Source organism: Petaurus breviceps, unplaced genomic scaffold (genome assembly GCF_028583685.1).
Source record: "Petaurus breviceps papuanus isolate PSGF00001 unplaced genomic scaffold, PetGlider_PUasm1.0 98, whole genome shotgun sequence".
NCBI classification, from domain to species: Eukaryota; Metazoa; Chordata; class Mammalia; order Diprotodontia; family Petauridae; genus Petaurus; species Petaurus breviceps.
In genome coordinates, this window is record NW_027187460.1 from 36,845,407 (window position 1) to 36,855,247 (window position 9,841).

At 37.8% G+C, this 9,841-nt stretch overlaps 1 pseudogene; it reads left to right on the forward strand.

The window, feature by feature from the left end:
- Nucleotides 1-1,504: 1,504 nt before the first annotated feature.
- LOC138156009 (FUN14 domain-containing protein 2 pseudogene) lies at nucleotides 1,505-2,377 on the forward strand (annotated as a pseudogene).
- Nucleotides 2,378-9,841: the final 7,464 nt, after the last annotated feature.

Sequence of the window (9,841 nt, forward strand, 5' to 3'; positions counted from 1 at the left end):
TAAGTGATTTACCCACAGTCACACAGTTAGTAAAACTTTCAGGCAGAATTCAAATTCAGGCCTCTAGGACTATGTACTTCAGAGAACAAATAATAGTCTATTTTCACTAGAACATAGCCTTCATGAAGGGGATCTCTGTCTACAGAGGTAGATTTTCTTTATTTTTAGAACACCTCATATCTACCCCCAGTGCTCACACTGGGAGTAAGAGATAGGTCGGGTGATTGAATCAAGGGACTCAAGGGCCTACCACATCCATGTCCTTATGGCCCTGGGATACTATATGACCAGAAGCATTCCCCCAAAACTACTCCATGGCTCCCCAGAAGGGCCCCATTACATATTCATCACATCTTTTTGTTTCCAGACCCAAGAAGGAAAAGTCAAATGCTTGACTTTTAAGAAGATTGATTCAGGACAACTTGAAGAGTAAAGGCATATTCTTATATAATGTAAGGAAAGAGTCTATGCTAATAAGCCACATATCAGTCTGAATCCTAACATTGTACAACTCAAAACATCACAATAAGCATTTTGTGCTTAGAAATATTACTGCCTATGCCTCTTTCTCTCGCCTTAAAACTTGCTATTTTGGGTATTTTGGTATTGTTTTTTGGTATTTGGGATTAGAGGTTTTTTTTGCTATTTTAATATCAGAAAAAATAAGTGCAACATCTTAAATCATATGCCACAAAGGCTTAGTCATTTGTATTTTATCAGAGGCAAATGGGGAAAAATTGAGCGTTTTTCAGAAGAATGACAAGGACAGGTCTATGCCTTATAAAGATTATTTTAGCATCTATGTCTATCACAGACTGGGGAAGGGTGAGAGGATATGCAGGGCAGATTTATTAGGTGGTGATCATAATAGTCTAGGTCAGAGATGATTAAGGCCTGATCTAGGGTGATGACTTGGTGAATGAAGAAAAGAGAGAGATGAGAGATAAGGAAGGTAGAATTAACAAGGAAATTCATAGGATGTGGGGACTAATGAAAAAGGCTAAGGGATGTTGCTAAAGTTATGAACCTGGATAACACTCAAAAAATAGGAAATTTGGACAAAATAAAGATATCCATGCTAGCAAAGTTTTTAGAGACTTTTAACCCAAGTCAAATGCTTGCCATGCCAAGGAGGCTAAAAGTGCTCAGAAAATTTAATATTTATTTAATATTTATATATATATATATATATATATATTTTATATACATTTATTTAATATTTTTTAATAATTAATCATTTAATATTTTTGCCAGTCAGAACATCCAAGAATGACACTTATTAAGAGTTCAAGTTTAGAAGGGCTGCCTTGGGGAGAGGGGAGCAGAGGTGAGGCAATGGCGGGGCTTGGGGGCCTCATAGAGACTACCCCACGAGGACGAATAGGAAGAGGTGGCTAGGCTGACAGCCGGGCAGAGCCCCACCACGCCTCTGTGACATAGGCCGGCTCGTGCTGGAGTCCCGGTCCCCGCCCCCACCGCGGCCTCTTTCCCAGCCGCAGTAGGAATGGAAACATTTGTACCACGTGCCTCGGTCTCACGGCGCTCCACCTCCCACCGCTCGGAACCCCAACGCTCTTCCTCGCAAGATGTGCTCGACGACATGGCCGCCTCGAACCAACCAAAATTTGATGGGAATTTTGACACCCTTGACCTTGCTGAATTTGCTAAAAAGCCGCCATGGTGGAGGAAGATGTTTGGACAGGACTCAGGACCCTCTGCGGAGAAGTACAGTGTGGCCACCCAGCTCCTGATAGGCGGGGTCACTGGCTGGTGCACAGGTTTTATCTTCCAGAAAGTTGGAAAACTGGCAGCAACAGCAGTGGGTGGTGGATTTTTCCTATTACAGATCGCAAACCACACTGGTTATATCAAGGTAGACTGGCAGCGAGTTGAGAAAGATATGAAGAAAGCTAAGGAACAGCTGAAAATCCGAAGGAGCAACCAGCTTCCTACAGAGGTGAAGAGCAAAGCCGAGGAGGTCGTCACATTTGTGAAGAAAAACGTTCTTGTGACTGGAGGCTTTTTTGGAGGCTTTCTTCTTGGCATGGCATCCTAAGGAGGAAGACTTTGATGGCCACCCTTTATATTTCCTACCCGTGTACTTCCTCAGGCTCTATCGGGCCAATCTTCTCATAGTTAGCACTGCACTATGGGAGAAGCTCTAGGAGTGATTGAAGAAAATAGATGAACTGGCCTCATTTTTCTCCTCACTGGCCCCATAACTCTTTTTTTTTTTTTTTTTGAGGGCCTGCTTTGTAACTAATTAGCTGTTTCCTAGGTGGTAAAATTAAGTTTCCTTTCCCTCCCTGTAAGACAGCTAACTAGGGAGAGATGCATTCTCAAACTCTATAGCTGGCCTCAAACCTTCCAGGGACTCCTTCTGGTCCCTGCCTGCTGTCAATGTGTTCTTCTTTGTGGTGATGAATACACTATCTCCACCAAATAGTGAAAAGTAGTATGGTGAAAATAAGCCTGCAGAGATCTTGGTACTGATATTGAAAACGATGATGGAAGATTGTGTTACATTGTCTCCACCAAATAGTGAAAAGTAGCATGGTGAAAATAAACCTGCAGAGATCTTGGTACTGATTACTGAGTCATATTACTGCAAGAACATTTGAAGTTGAAATAGGAAGCAGATTAACAAACAAATGTAAATGGATTTTAAAATACAAATACAACCAGTACTTATTAAATGACTCCTCATAGAGAGGATGGTTCTTTTTATTGGGAGAAATGCAAAGTTGGTCTGAGACACAACATGCTCTCAAGGAGCCTACATTCTAGGGAGGGGGAAAGATAAAATAGAGACTCAACAAATGCAACAAATTACCTTGGAGAGTTTTGTGACAAAGTATTGTTTAAAGTCTGAGAGTGGGGTTCATTACCACCAAAGGATGAGGGAAGAAATCAAAGTAAGAGTTAACATTTGAGTTGAAAGTTAAAGAGCAAACAGTAATTCATTAGGGGAAAATATTAGAAGGGAATTCTAGGCTAAGAGAACAACTCTAGATCTCCAGAGTAGAAGCAGAGGACAGAGACCTGAGGGAGACTGTCAGCTCCTCTCATTCTCCCTACAATCTTTTCCTTTCAGCAACATGAAGTGGGGTTGGCATCTTCCATCTTCTCTTGAAACCAGAAACCCCTGAAGCAACTGCAGAACCCAGAGCCTGAAGAATCAAAAATCATAAAGAAGAGACTGGAAGTTCTCTTCTCTCTGCCTCTTGCCAATTCTTCCACACCCTTCATGCAGGCAGAGAGCATTGATCTCACCAATGGAGAGAGTCTCATATCAGTAAACTTTGGAACTTGAGTTATGTATATAAAACAAGGTTTACAAAATGCTTTAAAAATATTATCTCATTTTATCCTCAAAAGAATTCTAAAATGTGAACCAGTGCATGACACATCAGAAGTACCTCATAAATACTTACTGGCTAGATGTGTCCCATGCATATAGTTGGTTATGCATAGTTATTTGTATATTGTCTCCCTCATTAGATTTGGAGTTAAACAAAGACAGAAAATGTATTCTAACTCTCTTTGTATCCCCAGTGTATAGTATAGTGCCTGGCATATAGTAAGTGCTTAATAAATGTTTATTGACTGACTGAAATAAATGAATTGATACAAATCTTAAAAGCCCTTGCAAGTGATTTTCATGAAAGCAAAAAGGGAAATTTCAATAATTTTTTTAATCCAACGGAAGGAAGGAAGGAAGGAAGGAGGGAAGGAAGGGAGGAAAAAGGAAGGAAGGAGGGAAGGAAGGAAAGGAAAGAAGGAAGGAAGGAAGGAAGGAAGGAACATCAGTAACTACAGAGACATTTCTACTTTTAAATCTCAATAAATTATTAATGAGGATAGTCTGTTCTTGCATCAAGGGTATCCATGATTAAAATATAAGAAGGCAATAGATGTGTTTTTATAGGTGAATTTCTACAATAGACCACATCTTCATAGTTATCAACTACCTATGTAGAGAAAATAGATCTTATTCTAATTTCTGTTCATAATTTTAGGAAACACTCTTCTTACTAATGAAAAATGTGGCTTTAGGCAGACTCCTTAAACATGTCTCTTATACCATTAAACTCATACAATATTGTTTAAATGGATTCACCATGGAGGGCTTTGGTCAAAGTTAAACTCTGTTAAAATTAAGCGAGAGCTAAGTTAGGGAGACATGAGGTCACTGAATTTGTAGTATCATAGAAGAGGAGATTGTTTTCCTAAGGACACTGAAGATACCCAAATGTTTCTAGTTAAGAGATGACTGAACAGAAACATTATTAGGACCTTTTGTTTCTTCAGTAAATACTGCAAGCCACAACCAGAGCAAGTGGCTTGAAAAACAACTTCGAAGTGTTTATTGTGGAGGGAAGGAGTGTACAGAGGACATTACCATTTGAAGAAAGGAACACCACAACTCTGTTGGTGAGGAGGCCATCCCTAGGAAAAGGAACTATATCATGTAGTAGCTTCCTATTTTAATTATTTCTTTTTACTTTATTTGGTTATTTTTACATCACCCTCACCTCCAAATATGTCCTTCTCCCTCCTTCACAAATTGAGCCAATCCTCTTGAGATTTTTATTTAATTTTTTAATTTTTGATTACAGATGAGCTGCTCTACCAAATGAGTATTGAAAATAGGATCAAAGATCTAAAGCTCAAGAGGTGTTCGAATTGGATTATTCTGTAGATGAGGAAATGGAAGCCTAGAGAGTTTAAATAAATTGCAGGATATCACACAACTATTAAGCCTCCAGGGAGATTACTCCAGGACCTGTAGGATTTCCATGGTCCTGTTTTGTTTACAGCTTTGCATTATTAACATTTTATAATCTATCATCTATTGCTTGCTATTCCTTTTAAATACATAATAAAATTATCATGCAAATTTCTTTTTTTTCCTTCTCTACCCCCTCCCCACAAATCTGAGGCAGTTAACTGTCCCTTTTGCTGTCAAATGAGATTTCTTTTGACCATGAGGTACTGTAACACCTTCAGTCATCAAAGAAAGAAAGATCCTAGTCCTGTATAATGTAATCATGTATAAAGACCAAAAAAAATGGGCTAATGTATTTATTTAAGAAAGATTTTCAACAATGAATGTAAAAAATCTTAGGGATCTCATAAACAAAAGTTAAATTAACTAGAAGCCTTCTGTTTCTGAAGGTTCATTAGCAAGGTTTTATTGTAGCAGCTTGAGAATTCATGTACTTTTCAAAACAATAACTGAACCAGTGGGAGAGTTTTCTCTCCACCCTGAGCAATCCCATTCATTCCAGTTAAGAAGTGTGATTCAGAGCATTGTGAGCAGAGGGGAGACAAAGTTTGGGAGAAGAGGTTTCAGAAAGGGATTCATATTGCCCTGCCTACATAACTGAAAAGTAGCATCTCTGCTTTAGACATGAAATCAGGAACTGATTGGAAAAACAATTTGCACTGGGGTGAAACTGAGCTCTTCTCTCCTGCCAGTCAGGGGGCTTATGGCAGGAGAGTATAAACCTTTCACTGGGAATTAAACAGTTGGAAAAAGTCAAGGAAAAAATTTTTTCAAACAGCATTTTGATGTGAAAATCAGATCCAGCCCTTAGTTTTAATATGGGAAAAAAAAATCAGGGGAAAAATATGAATTTAACACATGGAAAATAAAAAACCAAATTATTTTTTATTATCAAGATGAAGCCTGTGGTATTCATCTGAAGCTTTAGCAGGCCACTGAGGCAGGGCCTAACCATTAAGGACATGTTTGTTTGTTTGTTTTTTCACTCTACAATCCAGCTCTTATATGTGCCTCTGCCTTCTTTAATGGAAAACTTATACAGGTTTTTGCTAATGGTTTTTCTCTTATAAGCTTAAAAAATTCAGCAGTCTTCACTCATTCCAGTGTTAAAAATTCTCATTTGCTATGAGATTGAAGATCAAGCGTTTTTATATTTACTCTCAATATAGTCGGAGTTATACCAGCATGAACTTGGGCTCAAAATAATTAAAATTGGAGAGCTTCATGATAGGAAGTACCAGTATCTAAATCAAGCAAAGACCCCTTTCCATGGCTCCAAGCCCAGGGGTAAATTATCCATAGTGTAAGTGAAGTACAGCTCCTTTTAAACCTGTAAGAAACAATTTCGTCTTTGTGAGAGTTTTATAACTACGACTGACAGCCCATAAACAGACTGTCCCTATGCAGTTCCCATGGCAACAGGACATAATATATGTGTCTATTAAATTGGGAAATGTAATGAAGTATAATAAAATATGCTTTAGGAAAAAATATGCTTCTCAGCATATTTTTATTAATTAAAATATTGCATAGAGCATTTTTCATGTATATATTCCTGACAGCAAATAAAAGTCTTACAACAGATTAAGTACAGCTTTGGAGTTCCATCCAATATTAATTGATACAAAATAGGAGAGGCATTTTCACAGAGAAAATGTTTTGACTAGTGGCCCCCAAGTGATTAATGGGCAAACAGTTATGTCCTTTATTTGCTGAACTGTGTATATAGCATTTCAAATACCACCAATCTCTCAGTCTTGGCTTGTGAACCCACAGCACCAGGGATAAACTGAGCAGTGGATATCCTCAAGCCTCTGGGAGGAAGGGCAAGTAAGGGCTAAGGTCAAACATAGGTATTCTTGTGCTCAGGTTGGCCAGTCTTATACTCCTGCTTGCTGATTCAAACCAAAGTTGTCATTTCCACCCAGAGAGAAACATGGTTATAAAAATGAGGTGGGAGTTAGTACCTACTCATTAAAGGAATTAATGTACATCAGTAAAAACACTGAATCCAAAGTCAAAGGATTTGGGTTTAAATCTTTGCTTTCTTACTACCTTTGTAGGAGTTGCAACCTCATTAGGTCACTGTTTCCTTACCTGTAAAATTAGGGGGTTGATCAAGATGACCTTTGCACTTTCTTTAGGCTCCTCATTTATAAGCCATTGAATTCCTTAACAACCCAGTTATATTCAGGAATCAGTCCACTTTCTATAAGCCCAAGCCCTGAGCAGGCCAGAGACATCTTAAGATAACATCAGAGGAATAGACACATTAGGGAAAATCCAAAGTATTAAGTAAAGAAGCTTTATGCTTTCACTGCTGAGCTGGAAAATGATGTTGTAATGAGGGCAAACCAAGAACAGAAAATCCTGAGTCTTTCCCTTTGTTTCAGTTTTCTGTGTTGACCATCTTCCTCTCTGCCCACCAGCATCTAAATTACTTATGACATATTTAAAGATTACATAAGCTTCACATCACACTCGGCCAATTGACAAAGATGACCTAAAAAGTGAAAACAGTCATTGGAAGTGCTATGGAAAGACATGCACATTAATACATTATTGGTGGATCTCTGCACAGCTGTTCTGTTGTGCAAACTACCACCACCACCATACAATTATGGGAGAAAGATGAATAGTTTTCATCATCTGACCCAGTGATAGCACTGTTAGGAATATACTCCAAGGAGATAAGAGACAGACAAGTCCTATATATATACCAAAAATCTTTTCTGTAGCACTTTCTTTCTTAAAATATATTTTTATTTCATTAAATATTTCCCAATTATAAGTAAAGACATTTTTAAAAATTTTGACTTCCAAATTTTCTCCTCCACCCCTTGAGAAGGCAAGAAATATAATATTGATTATACATGTGAAGTCATGCAAAACTTATCCAGTAGCACTTTCAAAGAACTGGAAACAAATTTGGTGTCTATTAATTAACGACCAAACAAACTGTAGATTCACAGAATATTATTATTCTATTACATATGGCAAATGTGAAGCACTCAAAAATCATGGAGAGATTTGTATGAACTGATACAGAGTAAAATAAGTAAAACCAGAACAGTTATAATAATGTAAATGAAAATTTTGAATATTAAAAATAAACTAAACTGAGTAATCCTAGAAATTGATCTGATTTCCAGAGAAGAAATAATGCATGTTACATATAAGTCAGTCATATCCCTTTTATCTATTGGTTTTGTTTAACTTTTTCATTACAAAGAAGGGTTTAAATGGAGGGACAGAGGGAGGGAGGGGAGAAAAATTATATCTAGAAATGATGGCAATGTTATAAAAATCAATTTAAAAAATGTATAAAGATCACGTGGTGGACATAATGAAGGACAACATACATAGCTTCCCTCAGAAACTAGGAATAAAACAGGTAGTGTTTAACATCTATTTTTCGTTGTTCAGTCATTTTCAGTCTTAGGACCCTTTGTGACTCCATTTGGGGTTGTTGCATACCAACAACTACCAGTTGTTGCATAAATGCATATATATATGCATATATGTATTCATATATATACATATAGTGTTGATATTACTTCATAGTTTATGGTATCTTTCAGTAAGTGTCATAACTTTAGTGTCATTAACTTTAAAAGTTAGGATGTATTTAATAAAGATCAAATAACATAATATTTTTAAAAATCATAGCACAGTATATGACATATATTAATTGTGTGTGTGTGGGGGGGGGCCTTTTAACCATTCCTGACAAGTTTTCTCTGGAAAAAGAATTGTATTTCTCTTTCATGAGTTTGCCATTCCTGAGGAGGCATGACTGTGGTGCCAGTATTTTTTCTGTCTGTTTTGATGTTATTTTGCCAGATTTGTCTGCTGGTGAAGGTCAGTGCTGTTGTTGCAGAGGTTCTGGAACCTTGCTGTTGGTTCAGAAGCCCTGAAGGAGGATTTTCTTGCTGTATGTTTACAGAAACCCTAGAGGAGGGTCTTGCTCATGTTTTCAGGGGTCCTAAGACTGTTTTGCATGCAGAGAGTGAATTGAGGAGGACATTGGCAATGTATCTTGTGGCTTTGTTAAGCTTTGTCTTCCCAGGAACAGAGATTGCTGAGAACTTGCCTCAGGTCAAAATGAAGAAAAGACCTTTCCTTGGGTATTGAATGCTGTGATGATATTGTAACTTTGTTGTGGCTTAGGGGTAGATGGCCTTTGTGCTCTCCACTTCCCCTTTTGAGAAGGTGCTTGGTGGTAACTGATGATAATTATATTATAATTCAGTTGTGATCCAGGGGTGGAGTACTTTGATTTTTGTGCTTTGTGACTGACCAAATGAATGTACTTTGTGATTGGAAACTAATTTCCAGTTGAATAGAGAGAGGACTTTGTGATTGACTAAATGAATATATTGCTCAGGGGTGGAGTGCTTGGACCTTGGTGCTTTGTGATTGAGTTGAGGACTAACTAAATTATTGAGTTACACATGGTGAATGCTATATTTTGATTTTCTGTGAATGTTTTGCCTTGGTCTGTCACTGAATAAATGGAGTTTGCTATGCTCGTAATCAGAACCTGGAAGTTGCTTGTGCTTGGCTTTATACTACTCAATAGCATAATTAACCCAGATGCTTTGATCTTATTAGTTCACCACCCTTCTGTGGTCCTGAGTCTTTTTGACATTAGTCCTCCATTGTGTGCTCCCCACTAAGTTCACAACTGTATCATATTTTGCTGCCCATATCATTCCATGTTGCATTTTTGTCCTTTGAGTGTGCCCCTACTAATAAATCTCAAACTGGAACAAAAACAAATGTCTAAAGCTAATATATATGTTGGAAAACACATCTGCTCTATGAATTGTCTGGGCAGCAGGGTGGTGCAGTGGATAGAGGATCAGGGCTGTAATTCTGGCAAGGCATTTAATCCTGTTTGCCTCAACTGTATCCTCAACTGTAAAGGAAAATGGAGAAGGAAATGGCAAACCTTTCCAGTATCTTTGCCAAGACAACCGTAACGGGATTAGGAAAAATCAGATACAACTGAAAACAACTAAACAGCAACTGCAGATTTTAGAGGGACTG